Source organism: Hevea brasiliensis, chromosome 4, assembly GCF_030052815.1.
Source record: "Hevea brasiliensis isolate MT/VB/25A 57/8 chromosome 4, ASM3005281v1, whole genome shotgun sequence".
NCBI lineage: Eukaryota > Viridiplantae > Streptophyta > Magnoliopsida > Malpighiales > Euphorbiaceae > Hevea > Hevea brasiliensis.
In genome coordinates this window covers 13,271,861-13,292,956 of record NC_079496.1, presented here as the reverse complement: position 1 = coordinate 13,292,956, position 21,096 = coordinate 13,271,861, and positions in this window count along the sequence as shown.

Below are 21,096 nucleotides of genomic sequence, written 5' to 3'. Positions count from 1 at the left end.
TGGAGCTTGAAAGCAATTATGGGAGGCCTTACAATTCGGCAGCTTGTTAACTTCTTGAAGAATGCTGGAAGTCATGAAGTTGTTTAATGAATTGTGGTCTTAAAGATTGCTAAATGTGTATGTAAATTAGTGGTGAAGTTATATGTTATGGTTAGGAGTGATTATGTGTATATATTGTTAGAATTGGATTTGGTGAATTGGAATTGTAATTGGTGTATTGTCAATTGGTTATATACTACCCAAATTAACTATAATGTGAAGTGAGGAATGTATTTGGTACCATACCAAATCAGAATTGGTATGAGATTTAGCAAGTAAAAATGCATGTGGTTGGGGTTGAGGGAAGTATACAAGGGTAGTAGCTAAATTGAGCTATAAGTGTAAAATTGTGACCCCAATTGGTATGAGGCCAATTAGAGGCAAAACCAGATATAAAATAGGCCAACTTTTATGCATAGTTCATGCCAAAATTCTGCTTAGAAGTGACTAAAAGAATGACCAAATCCGGATTAGTATAACATAAGAATCTAGAAATTGACCATATGAATAGTAATCAGTCTTTTGGTCATAACTCACTCAAAACTGGTCCAAATGACCTAAAATTTATACCGTTGGAAAGCTTAGACATAGGGCTACAACTTTGGTGAAGACCACAAAGCCCAGAAATGCCAATTACCAAGTCAAAATGATCGCTAAAGTTGGGTTACAAAAACTGGCCAAATTGACTTTGACCTAAAAATGACCTAAACTTTGCAATATACGTGCAACTTGACCAGTAATAGTAAAATGACCATAACTTGGTCCATAGAACTCCAAATGACTTGAAATTAGTCCCAAAATTTCAATAAGATATAGATCTACAATATTGGTAATTTGACCAAAACCTAGAAATCAAGCGAACTAGGTCAATTAACTTGATTAAGTTGGCACACTAAATCTGGATTGACCATAAAATCCAGAAAATTCAAATAAGCATATCTCCCACAAGAAGTATCCAATTTAAATGAGTCATACCAATCTGGAAAGCTAAGAAAGAGACCTAAAACTTTATTTTAGACAACTTCCTCAAATTATAAGTGTATAAGGTCAGAATTTGAGGTCAGAGCCATTGACCTAATTAAGGACCATGCCAATATAAGACCTTTGAGTCCAAGTCAACAATTTGGCTATAAATAATTCTATAAGACTTGACAAATTACAAGTAAAATTTTTGATTGACCCTAAGACATAGGGCAACAATACTTATGAAGAATGCTAGACCTCAATGTGATTACAAACAGTCCAAATAAATTAGTAAATTCAGAACCGAAAATGCCTAATAAAGAAGTCAAAATTTAACTTTGACCTAGTTATGGTTAAATGACCGTAACTTAAGTTATACAACTCCAAATGGAGTGATTCAAAAAGGAAATTAAAGAAGACACAATGAGAAAGAATTTAATGAAGAGAAATCTATTAAATTTACACTGTGGCTTGGTCCAATAGACAGTAAACATTGGCCATGAAATATGAATAATTGTAATAAAAATGCAATAAGCTTTGAAATGAAATTGGCAACATATGTCAACATGTGAGGAAATAAAAAATGGAACATATTAGTGACATTAAAACTAATTTACCTAGTGTGCATTAAAGGTCAACATTATAGGTTGACTAATGAAAGGAATAGTATTAATAAAATTTAATTATTGAACCTTATTATTAGAAACAATTTAAATGAGTACTGAAACACTTTAAATTGTGTATTTCAGTTAGAAAAGACACTGGAAAGGGAAAAGACCCACTGAGTCAAGGCCAAGAGGCGACTCATAAGAGGTTTGTGCACAACTAGTTTTTAATTGATTTTGTTCTGAAAATTTCATATGATTAAATGACGTATTTTCCTTATGTATTATGTTTATCAAGTATTGGATTTAATTTAATGATTATTGAAATTGTTATAGTATGTATGAATTTAGCTTTGTGAAATGGTATTTCAACAAGTATTAAGCATTTTGTGGATTGAATAAATTATATTTTGAAAAATTTTGATAGAATATGTTTTGAATTGTGATGGGCAATTTGCATGGGAAAATACAAATTTATGTTTTGAGTTGCGATGAGCATAAAAATTATTGGATATTGGAATTGACTTTGAATCGAATTGTGTTGTGATTTATGCTCACAAAAAGGACAAAGAGATTTATGATATTGTTTTATATCTCACTATAGATGCTTGACTAGATTATTACCCATCTCTCTCATTTGTTGAGGAGACAATGGAGTTAGCTTTGTTTTGATTACCATGGTTCGTGTACAGGCTTAGATTCTCCTCTTATTAGAGGTTAGATCTAAGTTTTTTTTTTGTTATGGCCCTTTCAGAAGTTTCATTATTGTGGTGTGTACTGTGCGCGATGATTAGACCTCCCCGACCATAGGGAGTTAGAATCCGATTCGACCTTCCCGACTATAGGGAGTTAGAATCACCCCGGAGATGGCCCTTTCGGATTAGTCTTGCATAGTTAGTGAGATAAAGAATGGTTTTTGAATAGTAAAGAATTTTGATTTCAAATGGGATTTATGCATACTTGATTTTATTGAAATTAATATTTATTTCCATAAGTTGCTGGAATTACTTTAATTGTTCAATTGTGATTTGAAAAATTGAAATTCTTGATCAAGGTTATTTTAATAAATGATTATATTATTGGCAACGATTATTTCAAGATTTCCAAATTATTTGTTATAATTCTGTCAACATATATATGGTATTATATTTTAAATTATAGTTGTGCACCACTGAGTTCACCACTCAGCGATAGCTTTGCATGCTGTCGCAGGTGAAAAAAGCATAGAGCAGTTGAGTAAGCTTCCTTGAAGACACATTCAGATCAGCTCCAAGTATATCATAGGTATACCCATGTACATAGATTTTGATGTATGCATGTAATAAGATGTATGTAAATTATTTGAGCAGTTGTATAAGAACTCTTGTAAAATAATTTGGTATGTAATTAAATGCAAATTATTGTAATATAAATTTGAGATTCCATTTATCTGTATAATTTTATAATATTAATTTTTGAGTCTTGTAATCAATGAAATGTTTCTTTTATGATGAGGTTGGTTTGAAAATGAATTGATTTGATTATTGAGATTGAATTGTATTGAAAAATGATTTGAAATGGAGTAATGGTTGAGCAAAAATATTAGAAGTGTATTTCTTTGCAGGTTTTGAAGAACTGTTTTTTCAAAATACAGTCGGCACTCTGCCGAAATTTTGAAAAATTTTCGTAACACCAGATTTTAATCAATGATTCAATTTCATGAAAATTGATTTAAAATCCCTTGTAGTATATTTAATGGGTCACCGGTAGGCGAAGTACGGTAGTTCATTAGGTATACTACGAGATCATGTTACATCTTACGGAGGAGTAGGGTGTGACAGTCCCATTCTTCCCATAGAAAGAAAAAAAATTCTTTCCTTCTTCCTTAGCAAAATACAAGAGGTTTAATGGTTAAACTCTTGAATTGATCCTTGAGAAAAGGTTTCTCATCACTTCCACACAAAGAAAATCAAGAAAATTCACTCCTAGCCATCTTCCATATTTGGCTGCACCATAGGGAAGAACCAAGGAGCATTTTGCTTGATCCAAAGGAGTTTTGATTAAGGGGCTTGTGCGGATAAGCTAGAGAGCCAACACTTGGTGGCTTCACTCCCTAAATTTGGTGTGTGAAATTGATTATGTGCCTTAAAGGTGAGTTCTTTCGTAAAACCCTAACTTGTATAATTTAAGAGTTTGTTTCCTAATTGGCAAATTAGGCTTGTTAGCAATTAATTATAATCAAAATTATGTATTTTTGTAATAGTATAAAATGTTTATATGTTGCATGAAACCTAGAGTTTTGAAAATTTTGAAATTACTAACCTTACACCCTTTATGTCCAAATTGGCATATTGATGTTTGATTTGGCATGCTTGGTGCAAAGTTTCTTTGAAATCCTTAGTCTATTTCTAAATCTAAGTTAATTAAGTCTAATTTCTTAATTATCTATCACTGGGTTTTCTCCTTTCGATGCTTTAACCAAGGATTATAAACAAAACTTAATGGGATCCTATACTAAGCATATCATTAGGCATACAAGAAATGGATAAAACCTCATAATAAACATATAATTTGGTTTAACCAGCTCAAATCCTCAAAATATCTTAAATATTACGTACGGAACTCCAAAATCTCAAAATACTACTCACTATCCATATTTAGTACAAGAGATTCTAAGTAAAGGAGGAAATAAATCATGAAAATAAACTAAAACTAAATAAACTCAGTAGCGGAAGTGCAAAAAATGTGAAGAAAAGAAGAATCCAATTTCCTAGTCCAAAAATGGAAGTGTTGACTCCCCTTTTCTTCCTTTTCTTCTTTTTCCAATCTTTCTTCTTATAGCAAAAAATGAGATAAGATTAGTTTATAACCCTTGACAAAAACCCTAGAATGGCCCAAAAATAGTGGTCTAAGGTCACTACATGTGTGAAAATTTTCCTCCTTTAGCCAATTAATGAGGAAGTGCATAGGCTATGCAGTGCCTGTGTAAGATCCTGTGCATATTTCAGCAAGCTCCAGAGATTTTTTGTAAAGGTGCACAAGCTGTGCACTTTTCAACATGTCCTAGCAATTTTCCATGAAGGTGCACAGTTGAGTTGCATAGGCTGTGCGCTCGACAGATTTAAGCTTTCTCCTATGAAGGTGCACAGGCTATGCAGGTGGTTGTGCAACTTTTAGCGAATCTCAGAATTTCTTCTAGGTTATTGTATAAGCATCTGCATAGGCTATGTAGTACCTTGTGCAACTTTTGGCAAGTCCAAAATTTCTTCTGACTCCTATGCAAAAGTTGCATAGGCTATGCAGCATCCTTTGTAGATTTCAGCAATCTTTAAATCTTTCAATTTTCAAGCTTCATTTTTGGTCCAAAAGAACCTAGAAATCACTCATTACTTGCAAAATTACTTTTTAGTCCCTCAAAAAAACCATTTTATCTACAAAGAAAAAAATAAAATTATAAATTAATCCAAAAATTGACAATTATAAAAAATTAACTAAATAACTAATAAAACTAACTAAAAATAACTAATAAATGAATAAAATGACTATGAAATTTAAATTAAATGATTGTATAAAATGCATGTATCAACCATCTGTGATCTAACCATAGTCCTATTCTTCTTACCATTGATCCTTAGACTGGGAAATAAAATCTATGAGACTTCTTGATGCATGGTGGACTTAGCCAAGGTTTCGTGAGGTTATTGAAGGTTTTTGGAAAGAGTTCCCTTTAGATAGCCCATGTGTGCTGTTACCTATTAAGTTGAAGCTCTTAAAGAAGTTCCAAGTTTGGAACTTTTTGGCAATGCGAAATCAAAGTTGAATGACTCGAAGTTACAAGTTGATAAGTCAGTGGACACTACAGAAAAACGTGATTTTACAACACCAAAAATCTTGTTAATTCAGCAACTGAAATCAGATATGAAGCTTTGGTCAAATTGGCTAGAATCAGTCTAGGAGCAAAAATCTAGAATCAATTGGTGCAGTTTGGGGGATAAAAATAATATATTCTTCCACATTCAATGCAGTAACAGATGGTAGAAGAATTGCCTTTTTTCTATCAATGATAATGGGTGTATTCTGAAGGATAAAAATGCCATTTAAATGGTCATTTTGGAACACTTTCAAGAATGTTTCTGTCAGATTTGCCCCTTGGTATGTCGCTGCCCTTCTCTTAACTACAATAAGTTGAGCCTTGTTGATGCTCAAAGCCTTGTTGAAGGCTTTACAATTGAGGAAGTAAGAGATGCTATATGGCTGTGTGATTTAAGCAAAGCCCTTAGTTTGGATGGGGCAAATTTCCTTTTTTACAAAAATTCATGGGCTTTGATCAAGGATGAAATCTTCAAAATGGTTACTAATTTTCATTCATCTTCTTCCTTGCCAGATGCAGTACACTCTTCTTTTATTGCTCTTGTGCCAAAATTATCTGGGGCTATAAAAATTAAGTGATCATCGACCAATTGTCTTGTTCATGGTCTGTTAAAGATTATATCCAAGCTTCTGGCAAATCAGCTTAAATCAGTTCTGCCGCAACTTATTAGTCACAACCAAAATGCTTTTATTAAAAAGAGGCAGATTCTGGACTCTTTCCTAGTGGCAAATGAAGTGGTGGATAGGAAAAACAATAAGGGATGCTTTGCATTCAAGCTGAACTTTGAGAAGGCGTTCCTTCTCAAAAAAAAAAAAAATCTTTGAGAAGGTGTTCAATTGTATTAGATGGGACAACCTTAAAAGATCCATGGAATACATAGATTTCACTTCGAAGTGGAGAGCATCTGTTTCTACTTATATCTCAAATGCTTATGTCTCCATTTTAATTAATGGGAGCCCAACAGAAGAACTCAAAATGAAGAACGGTTGAGACAAGGGGACCATGTAATCAGGGTTATTGAGTGGGTCAAGGAGAGGTTCAAATCTCCCATCAGCAATTCATTGATGATACTATTATTTTCTGTGAATTGAAAATTCAATATATTAATGCTATCACACGAATATTACGCTGCTTTTAGTTGGTCTTGGGTTTGGTTGTGAATTTTAATAAGAGTATTTTGTTTGGCATCAATGTTGATGAGCACACTCATCATAAGGATGCTAGGGTTGTAAGTTACAAGATAGATTCTTTACCTACTAAGTACTTTGGTGCTAACTCACAGAATTCCACAATGTGGATGCCAGTTATACAGAAGATTGAAAACAAGTTGGCTTTTTAGAAAGGTAAAATCCTTTCGATGGCAGGTTGCTTAATGCTTATAAAAACTTCCTTGTCAAACGTGCTAATTTATTTCCTATCGATCTTCAAAATCTCAAAAGCTATAGCACTAAAAATTGAGAAAATCTTGAGGTCATTCTTTTGGTAAGAGAGGTTGATGTCAGAAAGATTCATCTTGTTAAACAAGAATCACTTTTAAAGCCTAAACACAAAGGTGGCCTGGGCATCTGCAATATCCTTCTGCACAATAAACTTTACCATTCAGAGGGTTATGATGGTTATAAGGAAGTCACAAATCTAGCTAGGTATCGATTCTTCAGTCAAAATACCATTTTTTTTTTAATGACTGTGTGCTTCTCTTAACATCTGATAATCATGTTTCTGTAGTATGGAAAGATATTCAAAGTGCTGCCTCCACAAATGGTAATAGCTTTTAAGTTATGAATAACACTATGTATATCCCAGGCAATGGAAAGCATATCTCCTTCAGGCATGATAGATGGTTAGGTGATAATCAGGTTCTAAAACTCACTTTCCCTATATTGTATATTATTTTAGTTGATCAATTTTCCAATGTCTCAGAAATAGGCTCTTGGGTTGGTGACACTTGGTCCTGGTGTTTTACTTGGCAGAGGAATCTATTTTCTTAGAATGCTAATTTAGCCTCGCAGCCTCTAATTTCTCCTAGAAATGGAAAACCCAGCAAAACAATAGAGGACTCCCTCTTTAGAAGCCTTTTGAATGCCAGCTGCCAAGATCTTCCTAACGTTCCTAATATGTGGTTGGGTCCTATTTCTCCTAAAGTCAAGTTAATGGTGTGGTTAGCTTGCAATGAGAGGTTGTGCTCACAGGAAAGGCTTTACAAGCTAAGAATTTTATCTTTAAACCATAATATTGTCCTCACCATTCTGTCCCAAAGGAATCAGTCTCACACTTATTTCTTTATTACAAATTTTCCTAGCAAATTTGGTATTAGTTTATGAGATGTTGGGAAGTCAGTTTGCTATTCCTAACTTGATGGCTTCGTCATTGATCAATAAAGATTTTTCAACTTTGGATCCTTTCAAAATAAATTTTGGATTTTTTTTTTGTAACCGCTTTTAGGAAAACAATAATAACAATAGGCTTCAATCACATAGTCAATATCCTTAAGGGAATTATGCCCCACTATGTTGCTGCTAGGTAGTTTGGGTAGATCCCTTCAGGATAACAAAGCCAAAATAGAATTCTATATAGCAATTCTAGAATTCTCCTAAGAACGAATTAAAGAATAATAATATTGATTATAAGTAGAAATGAAGAGAAGAGATAGAAGAGAAAGAATTAATAGATTTTTTTTCAAAACTGCTATTTATAAAGCATTTGCTTCTCTTCGAACAGATATAATAATTCACTTTGTATCTATTAGAACAATTATATTTGTTCGCTTGCAACTTAAAAGAACTGATACAGTAGTTCACTTCGTATCTCTTAGAATAATAATATATGTTCACTTATACTTCTTAGAACATATACACTCTTTCAATATGGGTTAATTTTTCCGATCACTAACTATTTCTAATGATCCCCCACTTAGTTAGTGATAAACACAATCAACATGAATTAAGATTTATGCATAAAGAAGGTATCGTTCTACTTAAACTTGTTATTAGTATAAATATTTCAAAATCTCATTGAAATTAATAGTTATATTTAAATATTAAACCATAATTCTTATATTGATAAGATTGGAAATACCATACACATAAATCTTATCAACTTCTTTAATACATTCACTACGAGCTTTAGCACAATATTATGGCCTTGTGCTAACTCAAGAATTCATAAACACTTACAAAGTTTTATTATCCAAACTTTGGTAGAAGTGGCACCGCTTCTTGTGTTTTATATTGGTGAAGTTTAAACAAAATCACAATTAAGCACTTCTTGGTTACCAAACCTAGTATCTTAATTAAGAGTAATAAATACTCAACCTCTTTTTCTTAAGCATTGCTTAATCTCTAGTGCTCACAAACTATCATAAACTATAACTTGTTATCACCTTTTAAACCTTTAAAATTGCTGAGGAATAAGAAAGTAAGGTTCCCATTACTACTAGTGATAAGTCAAATCACATATAGTGCTACTAATCATATCCCTTAGGAGACTTTTGGTGAATGGGTCAACAAGATTGTTCTTTGATCTAATATAGACAACTATGCTGATACCATCAAAAATTAGTTGTCTAACATACTTGTGTCTTAAAGTAATATGTCTAGACTTGCCATTATAAATCTTGCTAAATGGTCTAGACATAGTAGCTTCACTATCATAGTGCAAAGAGATTGTTGGCATCAATTGTGGCCATAACTTTATATCTAATAATAAATTTCTCTGCCATTCTACCTCTTTGCCTACTGTCGCTAAAGCAATAAACTCATATTCCATTGTTGAATGAATTATGCATGTCTGTTTCTTAGAAGCCCATGAGATAGCTCCTCTCCCTAAAGTGAATATCCAACCAGATGTAGACTTATTATCATTAACACTGGTTAGCCAACTGGCATCACTATAACCCTTAAGCATTGAGGGAAACTTATTGTAAAACAAGGCAAAAGACTTTGTCCTTTTAAGATAACTGAGAACTCTTGCAACAACTTTCTAATGATCAGTGCTAGGATTTTGAGTATATCTTGAAAGTTTACAAGTAGCAAAAGTAATATCTGGCCTAGTACAATGCATAGTATACATCAAACTACCAATTGCACTAGGTCTAATTAACTTACAGATCTTCTTGAATCTTCAACTAATTTGTTAGAAACATCAAAATGAGTATTAGCTTCTTTAATACTCAAATGATTATACTTGGAAAGAATCTGTTATTTTCGTGGCTTTGAATTTTGGATATGTTTTTCATGGACCTGAATTGTGACCAGACCCGAAAGTTTCACGCTGTGACCCAATTGGGATAAAAAGTGAGATCTGTGGTGGTAGCAGAGGGCATGGGGGCATGGGCTAATAGGCCCTGGCTCGAAGCCCACCACTGATCTCCTTAGGGGTGTGGGGGCAATGCCCTCGTGGTATGACCAGTATAAATATTGTAATATTCTACCCTTTGTGGCAGAGTTGTGAGATATTATGGAAGCACACTGGGGTTAGGGTTTGAGAGTTCTGATTGATTGTATCTTGCTCTTTTCATCATAGTGGAACTTTTTCTCTTGTCTTACCCGTGGACGTAGACCTTACGGTCGAACCATATTAAATCCTATGTTATTCTTCTTCTCTTTTGAATATTGTATGATTGTGTAATTTGTGTGTGTGCCTTAGATTTGTGTGCTTGTTATAACAGAATCTTGTCAATATAATAAGATTGACTCAAAGCAAACCCCCACTATGTTGATACCTAAGATAGTAAACACTTCTCCCATGTCTTTCTACAATCATTCTAAGTGGTGAGTAATTTTGCAATAATAGTAACCACTTGAAGTTATTCAGACACTTCTTTTTTCAAATCTTTGAGTTTAAATACTAAAACAAGCAATTCATCTACTTGATTCATAATAAGTTTATTTTCTGACATTTGAAACTCCAAAAATTTCATACTTAGAAATCTATTCGTACATTGTTTTTCATAAGTATACTTATTCTCTAAGGCCTGGCAGATTCCTTGTGGAGATTTGATTGGTCAAAATAAATCATATAGTATATCAGAAAGAAAATTTAGAATAAATCCTCTACATCGAACTTAATATTCTTCACATTTCTTGCAAGATGCCAATTCAGTAAGCAAAAATAATAAATTGTCCTTCTAGCGAGTGAAATTGGTTCCATCAAAACGCTCCAATTTGAAGACATCAGGATTGACAATTTTATTGAAGACAAAATCAGAAACACTAGTACCAGAAGTCTCCATTGTTGAATAATTCTCTTAAGATTTTTAGAGAAATAATAATAATAGGCTTCGATCATATAGTCACTTTCCTTAAGAGAATTATGCCCCCCCACTTATTGTTATCGAGTGGTTTGGACTGATCCCTTTAGGATGACAAAACTAAAACAAAATTGTAGACAATAATTCTAGAATTCTCCTAATAATGAATCAAAAAAATAATAATGTTGATCGTAAGTCATATTGTAAGTCATGTTGCGATGTTGAAGATGTGACACGAGTTATGTTGTAAGCCAAGAGCAGCAAAAAATTATTGAAACATAAAACCTGACAAGATTTGCTAAAGAACTTACTTATCCTGTGCCGCTAGGCACTGCAGTGTCTGAAAACTTACTTGAGATGTTGCTTAGGGTAAGCAAATCTAACAGAGGCTATCTCAGAAGTGTGAAAAGGCATGTTGATTGGAAATTTTTACATCTCATCTCTTGTGCACTTAGTTATCCTTATCCCCTTTTGACCTATTTTAGGGCAATTTTGGAGACCATATAAAAGGATCTTTTTCTAGTGTTTTCCCTAAGAAGTAAGAAACAGAAAAACACAAGAAAAGAAAGGAAGAGAAGACGCCATTAATTTTCTAGGTATCAGTAGCTATTGTAGACGTCTGGAAGCTACAAAGTTCAGAGATCTTGGATTCTTCACATGGTTTTTTCTATTTTTAGCCTATTTTCATTTTTCTTTCTTTCTTCTTCATCATTATTTTCTCTTGTATATATTACTATGAGTGAGTAGAAATCCTAAATTTCAGAATTGAGAAGTATGTGTTAGATTAATTTATGGATTGGAACTAGTTTATTTTAAATTTTATATAAATATGAGTTTTGAGTGATTACAAAATTTAATGAGTTTTAAGTGAATCAAATATCGTGCGAAAATAGGTTTGGTTTCCTTAAAATACTTTTTGATTTGATTAAAAAAGATATTAAATGATTTTAAAATTAATTACCTTCAAACTCTATTTTCTCTTAAAATTAGATGAACTAAGGCAAATTCTAATTAATTTATACATAAACCTCAACTCTGGAATCATTTTCACCATTAATTGGACCTTGACTTTAATTACCCATTGTTATTTTAGTTTAATTTCATCTAGTTTAAAAGTTTATTTGCTTCACTATTTACTTTGCCTAGATTTATTAATTTTACAAAGTTTATTTACATTTGCACTTTACTTTAATTATCATTAGACCAAATACAAATTCTCGTGGGAACGATACTTTAATTATCACTTTATTACTTGATATGACTCATGTACTTATGGAATACCACATCAAAATCTTTGCAATGTTTTTTTGTCATCCAAAGACATGCACATCAAGTAATGAAAGTTCTATATAAATAGAACGTAGATAGGTTATTTCACAGTTTCTACAATAAATATTGAAAAAAAAATCCTGGAAGAAAATAGCACCTTTTGGTGAGAAAAATCTTAGCTACAGTCTTTTTCAGTGATGGAATATTCATTCTTTTGTTTTGGGTAAACAAATGTGTATCTTCGTGGGAGACTCTGGCCACAGAACCGACAAATGCATGCCTTGAAAATTCAAGCCAATTTGCAATATCACCATCAAATTACTCACTCCTGTGCTTGTCATTCTAGATAACTTAGTTTGCGAGTCGTGCATAAGTTAATACTCTCACAATCGTTGCACATCCCATTCTCATACGGTAGCTTAGTCGACGTTCCAAAGTAGAAATTAAGCAGGAAAGGAGATATAGCGAAAAGAGAGATTAAGGGGTCAAGCAGAGGGAGTCAGGGAGAAAGGAGTAGATGGGTTTTTTTTTTTTTTCCCCCTCAATTTTCTGATCTACTTTTTGTAAGTTTTAAAAAATCGAAAAGTCTCCAGTTTAATTTTATTTTATCGTCCATCAATTTTTTTTTAAATTATTTGTAAGTTGGTAGGGTAAACCCTTTGAGCAACTCAATTTAATCTCCCTAAAGATTTAAAAAAAAAAAAAAAAACAAATCATTTTCAAGTCATCTATATTATCTTAACTAATAAATTTTTATAGTATTACTAAAAAAATGTTTAGCTTGTCTTTTCTTATTTTAGAGGAAATAATTCTTAATTAATTATTTTATGAAAAAATAATATCATTTCACTAAAATATTGTGAGATTAGTTGTAAAATTGTGTTAAACTATAATATTTTCGCCAACATCATAAATTTTAATAAAAATCATATATTTTAAATGTGAAATAATATATGAATATACCTTATTTAATGTTATTTATAATTAATATTTTTAATATTATTAAAAAACATTATATGTATTTTTTTAGGAAATTTTTTTTCTATTAAGTTGATAAATATTTTGTAACTAATTACTCTAACAAAAAGCATAATTTTATACAAATTTTATGAAATAAATTGTAAATTTATGTCAAATCAGTTTATTTTTTTAAGAAATAATTTTATTTTATATGAAATCAAATAATTATAAAATACATCCTAAATTAAAATCATATTGAAACCAGTGATTTGAATTATTAACTTCAATGGATTCAAATTAAAAAAAAAAAAAAAAAAAAGCGGTGGCATCTTTATAAGACACCACGTGGATCAAATCATTTTTAAATCAAAATCATGAAAAATCAGAATCATAATCAGAATTGAATTGGATCAAAATCCAATCAACATCGAGTATAAACTGAAATCTGCTGGAACGTTACTCAACTTATTTGATTCCTATTGGTCCCCTAGGATTACAGCGTATAGGAGTCACAACGATTACAAATACAAATCCACAATTCCCCTTTGACTCTTTCACTATACAGGCCTACACTTCAAATAATAATGCATTAATAAAAATTAATTAGATAAAAAACTCTTTCTCAAACAATAAATTATAGAATACAAGTCAAAACACTTTGTTTTCATTGAAACTTGCTTGCAAGTTGCATTGCTTTCATTGTCAAGTGAAAGAGATATAAAAACTAAAAAGTCCTAACAAAACCTGAAATTGAGGCTGTGAATTCAATACCAATCCCACACCAATTAATGTATAGGAAAAAAATTATTTAGGTTTGATTTATTATAAATTTAAAACATGAATATATAAATTTTATTTGTTTTATACGTAATTCTCAATGTATAATGTATCTTACATACTACTAGGTATAGGTATTATAGAAAGAAATTTCTATCTTTTTGGTCATTGCCTCTCAATCCCCATTTTCCTTTTTGCCCATCTCTGCTTATTTTCCTCACTCCTTCTCCATCTTGTTCCTTTACTAGTATTTTTTGTTCTTGTTCTTTCTATTGCATCCCCTGCTGCTGCTCAAACTGAAGTAGCAGAAGCAGATTCTCTTCTGAGATGGAAGGCTTCTGCTGATAATCAAAGCCAATCATTCCTGTCTTCTTGGAATGCTACTGCTGGCAGACCCTGCAATTGCTTTGGTATCCAATGCAATGAGGCAGGAAATGTCTCCAATATAAGCCTTACAGATTCTGGTTAGGAAGGCACGCTTCAGAGTTTCGGCTTTCCATCAGTTCCCAATCTTGTGAAGCTTAACCTTAGTCATAACTCTTTCCATGGGAACATTCCTTCCCATATTGGCAATCTATCCAGGCTCAACATCCTTGGTTTTCTGTCAATGAAATCTATGGTTCCATTCCCCAAGAAATTGGGATGTTGAATTCTCTCACGTACATTGATTTATCAAACAATTTTCTTACTGGTACAATACCAGCTTCTATAGGGAATTGGACAGCATTGCCAATTCTCTACATTCAAAGGAACCAACTTTCAGGCTCCATACCTCAAGAACTTGGAATGTTAAATTTGTCACTGAGATTTCTTTTTTTTTTTTTTTTTTTCAGAAAATAGTCTCACTGGTGTAATCCGAACTTCCATAGGAAACTTGACAAATCTTTGGGCTCTTTATCTTGATAGCAACCAACTTTCTCGTTCCATACCTTAAGAAATTGGCATGCTTAGATCACTTAAAGAACTTGCTTTGTCAAGTAATAGTCTCACTGGTCCAATTCCAGCTTTTATAGGAAACTTGACAACATTATCTTATCTTTATCTCACTGATAACTAACTTTCGAATTCCTCACCTAGAGAAATTGGAAAGTTGACAAAGCTAACTAGACTCTTCCTTGAAATGAATGACCTTTTAAAAGGGATAAAGATCAGGCTCATTCGTTAGATAAAGATGAAGATGGGGATAAAGATCAAGCTCATTCGTTAGATAAAGATGAAGATGTTAGATGTTAGTTTGTTAGATAAAGATGAAGTTGTTAGAGTGAAGCCTTTTCCTCTGGAGGTCAATTGATTACCCAGAAATTTGCCTCTTCCATTTGAATTTCTTCCTCCTCCTTGTCATTGGCTCACAAAGGCAATATGCTGATTTGTTGCCAAATATGCAATATACCATGCCATACAGCTCTTGAGTGTTACAACAGATTTAATAAAGCTTATCAATATAAGAAAATTCCACAGGCCTTAGCTGCTATAACTCTTAACAATTCTCAAGAGATCAATGGCTTCCAGATACTGGAGCAAGCTCACATATGACTCATGATCCTAGTAAACTCTCTTCTATTAATAAATACTTCGGATCAGACAAAATTATGGTTGGCAATGGACAGAGACTTGACATCACTCATGTTGGTTCAACTAATCTAATAGTTAATTATAACAAAGTTTCACTCAAAGATGTGCTGGTTGTACCTAAGATAAAGAAAAATATAATGTGTATTGCAAAGTTAACTGATAATCTTCCTTGTCTTGTTGAATTCTCATCTACAGGACTTTGTATTAAAAGTAGAGAAACAGGAGAACTGATTGCTGCAGGAAAACACAGTGGGGGACATCTATTCGGTGATACCTGATGACAGTAGATAGTTTGCTTTCTTCTCAAATCAATTCCGCAAAGGTAGTGCTGAAGTTTGGCATCAACGATTGGGACATCCTCAGTGCAAGATAGTGGATTTTCTTCAAAAGAATAATCTCATTCATGGAAACTCAGTCAATAAAGCAGCTACTCTATGCTCTAGTTGTCAAATGGGCAAATCATGTCGATTGCCTTCTGCTAATTCTCATGAAACTACTAATAATCTGTTTAGTAGAATTCATTGTGACTTATGGGGTCCAGCCCCAGTCTTGTCAGTACAAGGTTTTCTGTATTATGCTTTGTTCATTGATGAGTTTTCAAGGTTTTCCTGGATATTTCTCTTGAGAAAGAAATCTGAATTATTTCAATGCTTTGTTAATTTTCATAAGTTTGTTGAAAATCAATTCACCAAGAAATTCAAATCTTTCAATATGATGGAGGAGGGGAATTTTCTAGCTTGGAATTTGAAACTTATCTTGTTAATCATGGCATCCTTCATCAGAAATCATTTCCTAAAACTCTAGCTCAAAATGGGCTTGCTGGAAAAAAGCATAGAAACGTGACTGAATTGGGTCTTACAATGATGTTGCATAGTAGAATGCCATGCAGATTCTGGGTTGAAGCCTTCAATACAAAAGTTTGGCTAATTAATCACCTTCCTCATCCTTGATATAGTTGCTGGTGCCTATAAATGGGTCACACACAGATAAAGGCATCTTCATGCGCAGATTGATGAAGTGCAAGACAATTAGACTCTGTGCAATTGATAAACATAATTTGTTCTGTTGAAATTTCATTACACATGTAATGCTGTGTTTCCCTTCCTGGAAACATTGTTAGGGAAAATGCTGTCTAGGTTGTTAAGCAACTTTGTTAAATTCTGGCTCTGTCTAGATTAGCTAATATGATTTAGTAAGAATTCCATTTCTTTCCTAATAAATTAAATCCAAATTTGTCAATTGTCATAATCATGCAAACTAAGATCAATGCAGTACTACAATAAATGATCAAAGATCATGCTTTTTATATGCCTTACAATGCCACTGCAAACCTGCAAGCTAATGCGTGATTGTACATTTTTGCAGAGCTAGCTTACACCATGATCGTCAATGAAAAATGCGATGTTTACAGTTTTGGTGTGGTGACACTTGAAATTCTAATGGGAAGACATCCAGGTGATTTCATTTCATCTCTTTCACAGATGGATCAGTATACACTACTTAAGGATGTGATTGATCAACGTCTCCCAACTCCTCAAAACAAAGCTGCTGAAGGAGTAAGACATATTGCACAACTCGCACTTGCCTGCTTGAGTGCCAATCCGCAATCTCGGCCAACCATGAAACAAGTTTCTTCACTGCTGATAAATAAATGGCATCCATTGACTAAGCCATTCTCAGAAGTAAATTTGGGAGAATTTTTTTTTTTTTTCAAGGAGGTGTCAGTAGCTAAGCCTTTGAATAAGTGTTTGTAATACTGTGTATGAATGCATGTTTGATATTAATTTCCTTTTTTACTTTTCCTGCTTCACAGTCTTTGCTTGCCCAGTATAAAAATGTAATATAACGTTATTTGTCATCTTCATCATGAGTTTGCCGCAGAACTCTGATTAAAATTAATTTGATCTTTCACATCTGAGTTTAAGTAACTACAACTAAAATGGCAAGTAAAGTGAATGAAATTCAATATACAATTGCTTCCAATCAAATTTCTTTTCATGAACCATACATTACTGCTACTTTGTTTAGGACTTTAATTCCATCAACACTTACAGTCATATAAACAAGGAGGAAATGTTTGTTTCTGAGTGAAGCAAAGTCATAAAATGTTGATTTCACTGTTATTGTCTATTTGTCAAGTCAAGCCTCTTAATAGATCAAGTCATTGCCAGTGATTTTAGTAATTTGGTTTTACCCTACAGCCTAAGTATTTGTTCTTTGTGAGTTATTAAATGTAAGACCTTTGCTTTTTTATAACATTATTGTGACTATGTAGTATTATGGGGTCAGTTTTTATGTATAAGTTCACCCACTTAGTTGACATTCACCTCTAAATTGATGTGCGCAATGAAGATTTTATAATAAAAATAATAAAAAAATAATAATATAATAAAAATATTTATTAAAAATATTAATAGTTTAAAGTCATTAAATTATATAATATTTTTATTATTTAAAAATTTTAAATTTTTATAACTTTTTAGTATTAAAAAATATAATATATCTAAATATTATATTTATTTAATTATATTAATATTATTCTAAAAAATAATATTAATAATAAAAAAGCACATAAAAATAGCTCAGAGGAAAAAAATAAAACAAAAGTATATAAATTTTGCTATATAAAATTAATTATATATATATATATATATATATATATATATATATATATATATATATATATATATATATATATATAACTTACATAATAATAATAATAATAACTATTTATTATAGCATTAAAAGAAAATTATTTAATAATTTATAAAAAAAATTATTAAAATTAAATTAGTTACATTTTATAGATAAATTACCACTTAAATTGGCATTTAGAATGTCACATCACAAGTTTTTGAAAGAATATAACTTGCTTTATATATGCACACAATTCCAGTTCCTATCAGTTCCACTGCATTAATATTTATATTTAAATTTATTTTCTTTTCCACAACACTATTATTAGTATTTTGTTTTATATCTAATTTTTTTAATTATATTTTAATTTTTTTAATATTTATACTTAAATGTATTTTAAAATAATTTTTCACGTAGAATTATTTTTTTTCTTTAAAAAATTTTAAAGAATGGACTTTAAATTTTTGTATCTAGTGAAATTAACAATAATAAAATGGCATCGTAAATTATAAAAATAAATAATATTAAAAATTTATTTTCTCAAATTTTACTTATTTTTGTATAGACTTAAATTGTTATGCTTTGTATAATAATTAATGATTTATTTTATATATTTAATTAAAAATTTTCTATTATTTAAATATATATTAACATATTTAATAAATATTATTTTAATTTTAATTAATGACTCATATCTTATTTTTATAACCTATTTTATCTATATCAAAACTATATTGACTAAAAATAATATGTTCTAAATATATAAATAAGAAAAGAAAATGGTACTAATATGTTTATATGAAATGTAAAAAGATAATAAACACTACAAGAAAAAGCGTTGAAAATATAATTCGAGATGTAATTATTGACTATGCAAATGCAATCAGTTAACTGCAAACAGAGAGTAAAGATGTAGTCAATTAAAGCAGGCGTTTAAATACTAAAAATCAAACAATTAAAGACAAAAAAAAAAATTAACGAAAACCAACTCAGAAATAGGTTTAAAAGATCAAAAGAAAAAAGATATCCTAGAATAACAATGTGTACAAATAACTTTGAAGGGAAAAAAAATTATTCCAAAAATTAAAAAAAGAATTTGTAGGTGTTTAAATCGTCTTACTAAAACCTTTGAAAAGCAAGGAATCAAAGGACCAACTTACAACCTTCTTGCAAGTCCAAAAGAAAAAAAAAAAAAAAAAGCTTAAAATCTTCTTTGAGAATCAGATCAACTCACGTTGGGAGGACTGAATTGCGATTCGATAAAGAAAACATAAGGATTAAGAAAACTGTTTAATAGAGCTTGGCCTTTGGATTTAGATAAAGAAAACTGTTTGGCTTTTGGGAATTGGCCAAATTGTGACTAAGAGTAAAAATAAAAGAGTGAATTGGCTAAAAAAAAAAAATACCGGTGCTTAAGATTATTATTATTTTTTTATAAAGTTGAGAATTTTATTTTATATTATTAATATTTGTATTAATTTTTATTTACAGAAGTTATTTTCATTATTGTTAATAATACAGGATTAAAACATATATAATAAATTTATAATTAAATGTTGAATTGCATATATCCAGAAGTATTAAATTAAAAATATTTATGAATGCAAAAAATAAATAGTTAATAATATTAATAATTAATAATTAAACATGGCAAAAAAAAAAAAGAGGAATTTGGCTAATAATGAAAATAATTTGTATTATTAATGTTTGTATTAATATTTTTTAAAGATAATTTTTTTAAAAAAATTAAGGTAAAAATAAAAGAGGAAATTGGCAAAAAATAGCTCCTAAAATGATTTTTTTTATAAAATTGAGAATTTAATTTGATATTATTAATATTTGTATTAATATTTATTTATAAAAATTAATTTTATTATTGTTAATAATAAAAGATTAAAACATATATAATAACTTTATAATTAAATGTTTAATTATATATATATACACACTCACAGAATTATTAAATTAAAAATATTTATAATCATAAAAAATAAATAGTTAATAATATTAATAATTAATAATTCTTTTAGAAGATAATAATTAATAAATTAAATAAATAAAAAATGACAACACAAAAATTATTGTAAACTCGCCAATGCAGTTAACGAAATGTTAGTAATATTTTAAAAAATGTCAACGCATAAAATAAGTGTTATGTATCACTTAAATACTAACGCATTTTGCTTAGTGTTAGGATAGACTCATTTTCTTGTAGTATTTTGAAATAATACAGGCAGCATGCCACTTTGGCTTATGCATATATATTTCTCCAAATTTATTTTAATGATTGTATAAAATTATTACTAATTTTTAAAATTAAATTTAATTGTTAAAATTAAAAGTTTTGAATTAGATCATAAAATGCGCAAAATATTCAGCTTTTGAAATTATTAGGCGTATAAAAAAAAAGTCTAATAAATAATAATATCAAGGCCTTCTTTTATCAAGGACTTTGACCAAAGACTTCAGTGCTCCACTATTTGCAATTCAAGTCAATACACAAGAAGTGTACAATAATAATAATAATAATAATAATAATAATAATAATAATAATAATAATAATGTATTTTCTTTCGGTAGGTTTCTTTCTCGACCAGGACACTTCGTTTATTTAATGTATTTGCATATTGAGAAGTTGAAGGATCAAACTTTTGAATCAATCCAGCCAAAAATTATAGCAATAACCAAAAGAGCATTGGCAATAGATCAATTTTTTCACTACTGCATACTTCTTATATGATGATCTCCTTCCAGACAAAAGATGAGGATTATTTTCACTAAATCTACAAACGGGTCAAATTTCTTGCCACGTAAAATAACAGAATCCATTCCCTTTTTGAGCCATAAGTTCCCAGAAATTCTGAACTATTTTTCAATAAATTCCACATCAAAGGAAGCTGCAATCATGAAACAGACAACTGAAGAATGTGAGGCTCCTGGCATTCGAGGAGAAGACAAAGATTGTGCTGCATCTTTAGAATCTTTAGTTGATACTGTCGTTGCCGAGTTGGGAAAAAATGTTCAAGCTTTTTCTAATGAGGCAGAAAAAGAGAACAAGAAACAAGACTATAAAATTTTGAAGGGAATCAAAATGATGGGAGAAAATCACATGGTGTGCCATGGGGAGACATATGCATATGCTGTGTTTTATTGCCATAGAATCAAAACCACAAAGG